We start from the raw sequence: 11087 nt of genomic DNA, 5'->3' as shown, positions 1-11087 counted from the left end.
GAAAATAAGTAAAGACACACAGGCACTGAACAACACACTAGAACAGATGGACCTAATAGACATCTATAGAACTTTACATCCATAAGCAACAGGATATACATTCTTCTCAAGTGCACATGGAACATTCTCTAGAATAGACCACATACTAGCTCACAAAAAGAGCCTCTGTAAATTCCACAATATTGAAATTCTACCAACCAATTTTTCAGACCACAAAGGTATGAAAGTAGAAATAAATTCTACAAAGAAAACAAAAAGGCTCACAAACACATGGAGGCTTAACAACATGCTACTAAATAATCAATGGATCAATGAACAAATCAAAATAGAGATCAAGGAATATATAGAAACAAATGACAACAACAACACTAAGCCCCAACTTCTGTGGGATGCAGCGAAAGCAGTCTTAAGAGGAAAGTATATAGCAATCCAGGCACACTTGAAGAAGGAAGAACAATCCCAAATGAATAGTCTAACATCACAATTATTAAAACTGGAAAAAGAAGAACAAATGAGGCCTAAAGTCAGCAGAAGGAGGGACATAATAAAGATCAGAGAAGAAATAAACAAAATTGAGAAGAATAAAACAATAGCAAAAATCAACGAAACCAAGAGCTGGTTCTTTGAGAAAATAAACAAAATAGATAAGCCTCTAGCCCAACTTATTAAGAGAAAAAGAGAGTCAACACAAATCAACATAATCAGAAATGAGAATGGAAAAATCACGACAGACTCCACAGAAATACAAAGAATTATTAAAGACTACTATGAAAACCTATATGCCAACAAGCTGGAAAACCTAGAAGAAATGGACAACTTCCTAGAAAAATACAACCTCCCAAGACTGACCAAGGAAGAAACACAAAAGTTAAACAAACCAATTACAAGCAAAGAAATTGAAACAGTAATCAAAAAACTACCCAAGAACAAAACCCCGGGGCCGAACGGATTTACCTCGGAATTTTATCAGACACACAGAGAAGACATAATACCCATTCTCCTTAAAGTGTTCCACAAAATAGAAGAAGAGGGAATACTCCCAAACTCATTCTATGAAGCCAACATCACCCTAATACCAAAACCAGGCAAAGACCCCACCAAAAAAGAAAATTACAGACCAATATCCCTGATGAACGTAGATGCAAAAATACTCAATAAAATATTAGCAAACAGAATTCAACAGTATATCAAAAGGATCATACACCATGACCAAGTGGGGTTCATCCCAGGGATGCAAGGATGGTACAACATTCGAAAATCCATCAACATCATCCACCACATCAACAAAAAGAAAGACAAAAACCACATGATCATCTCCATAGATGCTGAAAAAGCATTTGACAAAATTCAACATCCATTCATGATAAAAACTCTCAGCAAAATGGGAATAGAGGGCAAGTACCTCAACATAATAAAGGCCATATATGATAAACCCACAGCCAGCATTATACTGAACAGCGAGAAGCTGAAAGCATTTCCACTGAGACCAGGAACCAGACAGGGATGCCCACTCTCCCCACTGTTATTTAACATAGTACTGGATGTCCTAGCCACGGCAATCGACAAAACAAAGAAATACAAGGAATCCAGATTGGTAAAGAAGAAGTTAAACTGTCACTATTTGCAGAAGATATGATACTGTACATAAAAAACCCTAAAGACTCCACTCCAAAACTACTAGAACTGATATCGGAATACAGCAAAGTTGCAGGATACAAAATCAACACACAGAAATCTGTAGCTTTCCTATACACTAACAACGAATCAATAGAAAGAGAAATCAGGAAAACAATTCCATTCACCATTGCATCAAAAAGAATAAAATACCTAGGAATAAACCTAACCAAGGAAGTGAAAGACTTATACTCTGAAAACTACAAGTCACTCTTAAGAGAAATTAAAGGGGACACTAATAAATGGAAACTCATCCCATGCTCATGGCTAGGAAGAATTAATATCGTCAAAATGGCCATCCTGCCAAAAGCAATATACAAATTTGATGCAATCCCTCTCAAATTACCAGCAACATTCTTCAATGAATTGGAACAAATAATTCAAAAATTCATATGGAAACACCAAAGACCCCGAATAGCCAAAGCAATCCTGAAAAAGAAGAATAAAGTAGGGGGGATCTCACTCCCCAACTTCAAGCTCTACTACAAAGCCATAGTAATCAAGACAATTTGGTACTGGCACAAGAACAGAGCCACAGACCAGTGGAACAGATTAGAGACCCCAGAAATTAACCCAAACATATATGGTCAATTAATATTTGATAAAGGAGCCATGGACATACAATGGCAAAATGACAGTCTCTTCAACAGATGGTGCTGGCAAAACTGGACAGCTACATGTAGGAGAATGAAACTGGACCATTGTCTAACCCCATATACAAAGGTAAACTCAAAATGGATCAAAGACCTGAATGTAAGTCACGAAACCATTAAACTCTTGGAAAAAAACATAGGCAAAAACCTCTTAGACATAAACATGAGTGATCTCTTCTTGAACATATCTCCCCGGGCAAGGAAAACAACAGCAAAAATGAGCAAGTGGGACTACATTAAGCTGAAAAGCTTCTGTACAGCGAAAGACACCATCAATAGAACAAAAAGGAACCCTACAGTATGGGAGAATATATTTGAAAATGACAGATCTGATAAAGGCTTGACGTCCAGAATATATAAAGAGCTCACACGCCTCAACAAACAAAAAACAAATAACCCAATTAAAAAATGGGCAGAGGAACTGAACAGACAGTTCTCCAAAAAAGAAATACAGATGGCCAAGAGACACATGAAAAGATGCTCCACATCGCTAATTATCAGAGAAATGCAAATTAAAACTACAATGAGGTATCACCTCACACCAGTAAGGATAGCTGCCATCCAAAAGACAAACAACAACAAATGTTGGCGAGGCTGTGGAGAAAGGGGAACCCTCCTACACTGCTGGTGGGAATGTAAATTAGTTCAACCATTGTGGAAAGCAGTATGGAGGTGCATCAAAATGCTCAAAACAGACCTACCATTTGACCCAGGAATTCCACTCCTAGGAATTTACCCTAAGAACGCAGCAATCAAGTTTGAGAAAGACAGATGCACTCCTATGTTTATCGCAGCACTATTTACAATAGCCAAGAATTGGAAGCAACCTAAATGTCCATCTGTAGATGAATGGATGAAGAAGATGTGGTACATATACACAATGGAATACTACTCAGCCATAAGAAGTGGAAAAATCCAACCATTTGCAGCAACATGGATGGAGCTGGAGAGTATTATGCTCAGTGAAATAAGCCAAGCGGAGAAAGAGAAATACCAAATGATTTCACTCATCTGAGGAGTATAGGAACAAAGGAAAAACTGAAGGAACAAAACAGCAGCAGAATTACAGAACCCAAAAATGGACAAACAGGTACCAAAGGGAAAGGAACTGGGGAGGATGGGTGGGCAGGGAGGGATAAGGGGGGGGAAGAAGAAGGGGGGTATTAAGATTAGCATGCATGGGGGGGAGGGAGAAAGGGGAGGGTGGGCTGCACAACACAGAGAGGACAAGTAGTGACTCTACAACATTTTGCTAAGCTGATGGACAGTAACCGTAATGTGGTTGTTAGGGGGGACCTGATATAGGGGAGAGCATAGTAAACATAGTATTCTTCAGGTAAGTGTAGATTAAAAATTTAAAAAAAAAAAAAAGAAAGAAAGAAAAGGGGGATTACTCCTTAACAGGATAAAACTATTGGTAAATCAAAGATCAACGCATGCTTTAAATATCCTTAATGTTGATCACTTAAAGGGTGTCAGATGATCAGCTATGGAGGTACTCTTTTCTGATAATATTCCTTTCTCTTAATTAAAAAAAAAAAAAAAAAAGCAGTTACTGTGTGCTGACCTCCAATGAGTTCTGCACAGTGGTATAGAGGGCATGTCAAAGTGTGGGCAAAGGGTCTGTTTGTTTCTACGCAGAAGATCAAGGCCTAGCTTGGATACCCAGAAAATGAACTAAGATACGATATGAGGAGGAGCTTCCGGCATCAGCACTCTCTGGAGGACTCGTGCCGGGGGATGATCATCAAAAAGCCTCCACAGGGATCCGGACGATGCTGCGGTTGTGGCTGCATCCAGCCCACCATCTCCTGGACTTGCCATGAGAAGGAGGAGGGAGATGTCTAGGCTGGCATGTGCATACAGTGAGACAACGAATTTGACCGGATCTGTCTGTTGGAACTCAACCAGGAGTTGGGAGGGGTGCAAGTTGTAGCACCCCAAAATCTCATGACTATAGACTATCTATGGTTAAAAGAACATATGGGAAGTGAACAGATCCCAGAAATGGGCTGCTTTAATTTGTCTGATGGTTCAAGTACAGTTGGAAAATATCCATCATATCATAGATAAATTTTCACAAATGCCTAGGGTGCCTAAATGGTTTTCTTGGCTTCACTGGAGATGGCTGGTAATTATAGATTTGCTTTGTTTATGTCACCGTATTCCTATTATGTCAATATGTGTGTGCAAATTAGTTAGTAGTTTAAAACCTATACATACTTAAGGTACTATACAAGAAGATATGTCAAAGAAATAATCAATCCTCCCAAGTTTCCTTCATATGCTACATCTATAGCTTTTCTTCTTCCTTCCTAATTACAAACTTTAAATAGAATTCGTGCCTCATATCGAATTTACCGAGTATCATAATTCCTCCAGGTGGTAAAGATACCTCGAGACAAGTGCTGGGCATAGAAGCCACAGGGCATAAATCTGCAAAGAAGTAAAAAGCTAACCTTTGCAAACAATATGGCTTCTCTCTCACTTACCAACTTTACATTTCCCTGTATGGCCCCGGAAGATGACTGGTTAGCCAGAGACGGGTAAGATTCCTCAAGGGAGGAACAACCTAAGACAGGCACAGTCGCAGGGGGGCCATCAGGTGAGAATTTGGGGATCAACAGAGGTGAGGCTCAGAACCTCACCCCCCCTGTTTTGAGAGAAATCTTCTGCATCCGTGGATGTTTTGCTGCCCTTGTCTAGCCTGGATTAATACTTAGTCCATAGGCACACACCTGATCATCTGATCATCTACATTTGCCTTCTTACAGCACTAAACTATGTTTTCTACCTTTATCTTGCATCTACCTACCACTTCAGCATTTTATTAAAAATAAAAATAATAATAATAATAGGAGAAATGTGGGATCAACATATAAATCAAGTACAAAAATCAAATGAATATTCATATTTGACCTGATGGTTTATAGGTCATATTGCATGATCAAAACCGAAAGTTTCTGTGATGACTGCCCTTGTACTGTTCACCATGTAAGAATTTATTCACTCTGTAAGAATTCGTTCACCATGTAAGAACTTGTTCGTTATGCTTCAGAAGATTGGAGACTGACGAGAATTAGGCTTGAGATGGATTAATGATTGTACATTGAGCATTGACCCCCCTATACTGAATTTTATTGTTGTTAACAACCATTTGATCAATAAATATGAGAGATGCCCTCTCAAAAAAAAAAAAAAAAAAAAAAAAAAAACCACATATGATAGGTATGTTATTTTCCAACATGAATTATCTTGGTAACATTAAATTCATCTGAGAATCTCCCATGGGGATTTATTCATAAATCTGGTTGGCATCCCGGCACTTACTGGGCTAAAGCTTATGCCTGTAGAGGGTGTGCGGAAAGATGGTGGAGTTGAAAAGTACGGCAGAAACACCCCTGCATGCACACTCCAAGGAGGCAACTGCGGAAGATACAACTAAACTGAGAAATGACCTGAAGACCGCAGAAGCCGTCGTCTACCTCCAGTGAGGAGGAGAGGACCGCACTGCAAAGGGCAAAGGGCCAAAAAGGGACGGAGGGAGAGCGAGGGACCGGGAATCCCCCGCGGGGCCGTCCGCACCGCCGCCGCCGCCGCGGCCAGCGGGCTCCACGACGACGTCCCGGGCGGCGCCGCCGCGCCTGCCGCCCCTGCTCGAGGGGGAGCGAGAACCGCGCTACCGGCCCCGCGGCGCTGAGCAGCCCGCCCCCGGCCGCCCCAGGCGCGCGTACGGGCCCGCCGGCGCCGGGCGGCGGGAGGGCCGCCAGGAAGGCGGGAGGGGCGGGGCGCGGCGCCGGGAGGGGCGGGGCGCGGGAGCTGCGGGAGGGGCGGTGCATCACCGGCGCGGTGGGCGTCCCCGCGGTCGATGCGAGAGTGAACAAGACGGGGCCGGAGCAGGGCGGAGAGAACGGAGAAGGGGGCGGTGATTCCACAGCAGGTCGCGCTGAGGAAGGAAGCCGGGAGCGTGTCAGACCCGGGCAGCTCCGGTCCGTTACAGGAGCGTCTGCTGCGGTTTCAGGCAGGTGCAAAAGCGCAGCCACGGCCTCTGGGGAAGACCCGTAGGTCTCCCCGAACAGAGAGAAGTGGGTGCAGCAGATACAGCCGGGGTGCAAGCGCCTCAGGTGGTTTGATCTCAAGTAGCACATTGGGCAAGAACATTGAAGATCGTGAAAAGGAAGTAGTAAGAGAAAGGCAAGAAAATTGAAGACTTGTGGGACTAATGCAAGATGAAGAGGAAATGATCGGAAAACTCAGAGAAGAAATTGATTTGTTAAATAGAGACCTAGATGGCATCGAAGATGAAAATGAACAACTGAAGCAGGAGAATAAAATTCTTTTGAAACTTGTTGGGCAGCAGCTAACAAGGTAGAAGATTCAAGGCTCAATGTGGAAAAAATTTTTAAAACTGATTGAATGTTATTTTTAGTGGTAGGACAAAATTCCTATGCTGCCATACATTAAGTAAGTATATTTATTTCTAGAAAATAGTGGATGTTTATTTTCAAAATATTTCTGTTTCATTATTAGTTTAGAAAACTCATCACCCTATTTCACAAATAAATAACATCTTTCAGTTATTAAAATAATAGATTATCCGTCTTTTGGTTGTGTGTGGTATTCAGATAATATTTGGTTTTCACAATCGTATGAATATATTTTATCTGAGGTAATGTATTTTCTTCCATAAGGAATATACATAGTCTTTGTTTACATAAATTCAAATACTTGTGGGGAGTTATCTGCAAATGCCTTAGTGCTGCTGTGAGCAACCTTTTATGTAAATATCCCATCATGTATAAGAAGAATTCATATTGTTAAAATGTACACACTACCCAAAGTTATCTATAGATTCAATACAATTCCCATCAAACTTCCAATGTCAATTTCCACATAAATAGAAATCAAAACTCTTATCATATGGAATAAAAAAAAACCTAAAGTTACAAATACTACTGAAAAAAGTACAGAGTAGGTATCACTCTTCTTTACCTCAAACTATATTACGAAGGTATTTTATGCAAAAGACTGTGGTACCAGCCAACAAAACCTTATAATAGACACATAGACCCGTGGAATAGAATTAAAAGCCAGAAGTAAACATACATATATGGGCAGCTAATATCTGATAAGGCAGCCAAGAAAGACAATGGAGAAAGGAAGGATAGTGTCATAAAATAGAGGTGGTAGATGTGTTAACCAACCTTATGGTGTCAAATATTTTGCAACAAATATATCAAACTATCATTTTGCACACCAAAACTTATACAACATTATATGTCAACTCTATCTCAGTAATAGTGGGGAAAATGATACAATTATAAATTATGTGTGTCCATTTCTCCATAATAGTTACTATATCTAAATGAGAGACTAGTTTCATGGATTTTAGTCCCTGTAGCTGGAGAATACTGATACTAAAAATACACAGCAACTGATGAGTGTTTGTGGTTTGTGTATGTGTGTGTGTGTCTGTGTTAGAAAATGGTGCTTTCAGTTTTGATCATGTTGATAGTAAGATGAGAGTACTTTACTGAACTAAATTAGATAACCAAATCAGAGATAAAATAAGTCCTCTCTTTGGAGAGACAGGTAGGTCTAAGAATGTACAGGGTCACAGAAAGAGGAAGAAAAGCAGATAAATACATAGTAAGTAGAAGCAAAAAAAAAAGACAGGATGAGCAAAATCATAATTTTACGGAGAGAGCACAGGCATTCAATCACATGAGGAAAAGAAGAAAAACAAAGAGATATTTAGATATAGATGTAAATGCAGATATAGATAGTATAGGTTTAGCTATGGATATGGATATGGCTATGAACATAAATTCTAATTACCTTAAAAGGTAGGCTCTGTTTATCCTTATATTACTGTAACTAGTATTCTCTGCTACTCATGAAAAGGTTTATTTTGGGGTTATATACTTTAAGTTCCCCTTGGATTGAGATACAACATATGCATATATAGATATGTAGGCTTTCAGATAAACTAAAATCATGTGTATGTTTGCATGTTTATAAATTTCAGTGTGCATAAGTGTATTCTATGTGTCAAATAAAATTATTGTCTATGAATTCTCCTTATAAATGTGTTCTAAAATGAGTACGGACCTTTTCTGTTTTACACTCAGTGTAAACATGCTCAGTGACATAAGACCTTGCCGAGTGCCCCTTTCACCTCTGTGTTCCTCAAGCTGTAGGTCATGGGGTTTAGCATTGGGGTGATAACCCCGTAGAGCATGGCGATGAGTCTGTCCCTGTATGGGGAGTGGTGACTTGAAGATGAATGTAGGTGAAGATGGCTATGCCATAGAACAAACAGACCACCAGGAGGCGGGAGACACATGTGGAGAAGGCTTTGTGCTTCCCTTCCACCGACTGGATCTTTAGGATGGTGGATATGACGGAAATGTAAGAGATGAAGGCACCAATTCCCGAGACACCTCCTGCCACTAAAACAAGCATTTCTGCCATGCAGGTGGATGAGCAGGAGAGGGCCACCAGTGGGGGGTCGTCACAGTAGTACTGGTTAACCCGATTGGACTTGCAGAAAGACAGGCAGAAGGTGGACACTGTGTGGAGGAGGGAATGGAGAAACCCTGCTGCCAGCTGGGCACAGAGAACCTTTGTCATGATGAGGGTGTAATGGAGGGGGAAGCAGATGGCCACGTACCGGTCATAAGCCATGGCAGTGAGAAGGAAGATCTCAGCCCCCGCCAGGGCCACCAGGAAATAAAGCTGCAAAGCACAGCCCAGGAAGGAAATCTGTGATTCCCAGTCAGGAGGTTGTCCAGCATCTTGGGGATAGTAGCTGATGGGCAGAACATGTCTAAGAGGGACAGACTAGCCAGAAAGTAATACATGGTGTGTGCAGCTTCTTCTCCATCCAGAGGGCCAAGAGAATGGCCCCGTTTCCCACCAAGGTGACCTGGTAGGTGATGGCAAAGACCACAAAGAGAGGATAGTGCACCTCTGGGAGGTCAGAGAGCCCCGTGAGGATAAAGTGAGTCACGGGAGTGGGATTGTAGCCATCCACCCCTCTCTCCACGGGGGTCTCTCTGGAGGGAAGGAAGGCAAAAAATGGGTTACAGAAAAAAACCAAGGGGACTATTGATTAGAGATTTATTAAGTCATTGTGTGTGGTTGGTGATGAATATGTTACTTATATTTTAATTAAAGATTCCATTTATTAGACCTGTTGTTAAAAACATCTCCTGACTTCATGCTCTTGCTTGGACTACTCATCCTCAGTTCCTTACCATGAGGAAGCCCTCTGAGACTAGAGATGTTTAAAAATTCACCTCCTCATTAAAACCATTGTGGACCTTTTACTAGCATTTGAAGTTTCACAACTCAGTGATATAGCTGTTTTGGATTCTTGAAACTGATGGGAATTTACCTTATTTAGCTTTTATTATTTCAATGTTCACAATTTTATGCACTATTTCAATTCTAAGTATGTCAAAGGCAGTAGCTATATATTTTACAATGTATGTAATTTTGGGGGGATATTGTTCATGTACAACATTGTATTGGTTTCAGATGTACAACAAACATAGTGACTCAGTACTTACCCAAATTCCCAGCGAGTCTTTCTATGGTCCATGTACACCCCGCTACCAACCACAGTATTACTGTGTTATTTTTTATAACCCTTTCTTTCACTTCCATTCCTATGCCCAATTCATTTTATAATTTGAAGTCTGTATCTCTTTATCTGTCACCTTTTCAACCATCTTCACACCCCCATTTTACTTTATGTACAAAAAAACAATGAATAACAAATACATGGTAAATTATTTTAATAAATTTTACCAATGAACATACAATAAAAGAATATTTTACTTTTTTGTATAGGTGCAGATGAATAAATGGTGCATCTCCTGGTTAGACAAATTGTATCTGTTGTTAAGAATAAATATGGAAATGTTTTATATAATAGAATCACAATAATTTAAGAATGAATTTTAACAGGTGTTCTCCAGAATTAGTATAGCTTGATAAATTGATGCAACATACAAAGTATAAACTAAACAAGCTAGAAAATAGAAACAGACTCATAAACACAGAGAATAGACTGCTGGTTACCATGGACAGGGGCAAATGAAATAGGTGCATTAGATAAAGAATTACAAATTTCAATGTATTAAATAATTTAGTCACAGGGATGGAAGTACAGCATAGGTAATAGAACTAATAATATTGTAATATTTTTGATTACATATAATCACTACACATCATGATGAGCATTTGGTAATGTATACAATTATTGGATCACTTTGTTCATCTAAAACCAACATAATATTGTGTATCATCTATTTCAATAAAAATTTTTAAAGAATAAAGGACAAATAAAATGTCTGATAGTGCCTAAGTATGAAGAAAATTAGAAACAAAAATATTCACATGATACTCAGCTACCATTCTCCTTAAAATAAATATTTCAACGTGTCTAATTGTTCAAAGAAATTTGAGATCACAAAAATTAGGTGTGATGGAAGCTCTTGGCCATTGTAATTCCTTTAATTTTTAAATTACATTTGTATGTATTTTAAGTCCTCATAATCATTTTGAAAACTATTTAATAAAGAAACCTAGCTGAAGGTCTAAAAATCAGTACTTCTATGGATGGTTCTGTCACATTGAAAACTACTTTTTTAAATATTGAATGTGTATGACAGAGAGGGAGATGATTAGCTAATAAAATATAACCATCATTTCAGTGCTTCTGCCTCCACATTTATTTTGTCTACTGGAGAT

At 39.6% G+C, this 11087-nt stretch overlaps 2 pseudogenes; one reads left to right on the top strand and one right to left on the bottom strand.

Annotated features, from left to right (window-relative positions):
* The first annotated feature begins 5695 nt into the window (after positions 1 to 5695).
* LOC140846003 (PRKC apoptosis WT1 regulator protein-like) lies at positions 5696 to 6699 on the top strand (annotated as a pseudogene).
* Positions 6700 to 8469: 1770 nt separating this feature from the next.
* On the bottom strand, positions 8470 to 9014 carry LOC140846002 (olfactory receptor 5V1-like; annotated as a pseudogene).
* Between the last annotated feature and the right edge of the window lie 2073 nt (positions 9015 to 11087).

The sequence above is a fragment of the Manis javanica genome, chromosome 14 (genome assembly GCF_040802235.1).
Source record: "Manis javanica isolate MJ-LG chromosome 14, MJ_LKY, whole genome shotgun sequence".
In the NCBI taxonomy this organism is placed as follows: Eukaryota; Metazoa; Chordata; class Mammalia; order Pholidota; family Manidae; genus Manis; species Manis javanica.
Note: the sequence above shows the minus strand (reverse complement) of the source record. Positions and strands in the feature narration are given on the sequence as shown.